Source organism: Chiloscyllium plagiosum, unplaced genomic scaffold (assembly GCF_037043375.1).
Source record: "Chiloscyllium plagiosum isolate Xiang-an unplaced genomic scaffold, Cpla_swu_hap1 HiC_scaffold_48, whole genome shotgun sequence".
In the NCBI taxonomy this organism is placed as follows: domain Eukaryota; kingdom Metazoa; phylum Chordata; class Chondrichthyes; order Orectolobiformes; family Hemiscylliidae; genus Chiloscyllium; species Chiloscyllium plagiosum.
In genome coordinates, this window is record NW_028270186.1 from 18,395,515 (window position 1) to 18,396,418 (window position 904).

General features: G+C 42.9%; 1 pseudogene; it reads left to right on the top strand.

Annotated features, from left to right (window-relative positions):
- The first annotated feature begins 229 nt into the window (after positions 1-229).
- LOC148135707 (large ribosomal subunit protein mL48 pseudogene) lies at positions 230-700 on the top strand (annotated as a pseudogene).
- The last annotated feature ends 204 nt before the right edge of the window (positions 701-904 follow it).

Below are 904 nucleotides of genomic sequence, written 5' to 3' on the forward strand. Positions count from 1 at the left end.
ATCGTTAATAGTTTCGAAGCTGTCATCATCAGTTCCAGTGCAGCCTTAGTTAATTTCAGCGTGGTCGTTGTCAGTTTCAGCGCAGCCATTGTCAGTTTCAATGTCTGCGCACAAGTCCATTGCTGTAGTAATGGGCACTAATCGCTCTTCCTGAGAAGGGTGATTACTGCAGCCCTGGCTAGTGGCACTCTGGATTGAGGCTGTAGCATTTCTTTCAAAGGTGTGGTCAATGCCCACCCATTGGGATCGGGAGGTATAAATACTTACTGCCAAAAGAAGTGCCACGGAAAAAAAAAAAAGAGAGAAGCTACAGATGAAGCAGCTCAAGCCTGGCCCTGACACAGAATATGATGTCTTAAGTATCCAAATATGACACTTGCAGAACACTACAGTCAGTATATACGCCGGCTCTGCAAGCGACTGAAGGTCAAAGTGGAGGAAAGCTATGCAATGCCCACAGAATCCACTGAGATCTCTGTGCTGCAGGAACAAGGAACTAAGATGAAGGTGGAAGCTGTTATTCACTGTCATGAGAGAATTGTACAGATTATTGTTTTTAGTTCAATTCTGGCCCCAATTGTTGTGCAAGTTCTTCAAACCAATCAGCCAAGACGGTGTATAGCTGTGCACCATGGAGCAGACTGAAGCTGAATTCAATGCTCGGCCAGAATTAGAAGGACTGATAGCACAGATGAGTTGAGAAGATATCTAAGCAAGGTGATCAAGCCAGACGCAAATGTATTCGGTAATGTCGGGAACTGTGATTGAAAATAAAATGTAGTGATCATTGTTTCAAGGACTTTTTAAAAAAAAGCAGCTTATTGTGTGACATATTGTTAATAAAATGAATTCTAAAATATTTTCTATCAAAGGTGTTGGCTGGACCCAGACACTTTGGCGGGCA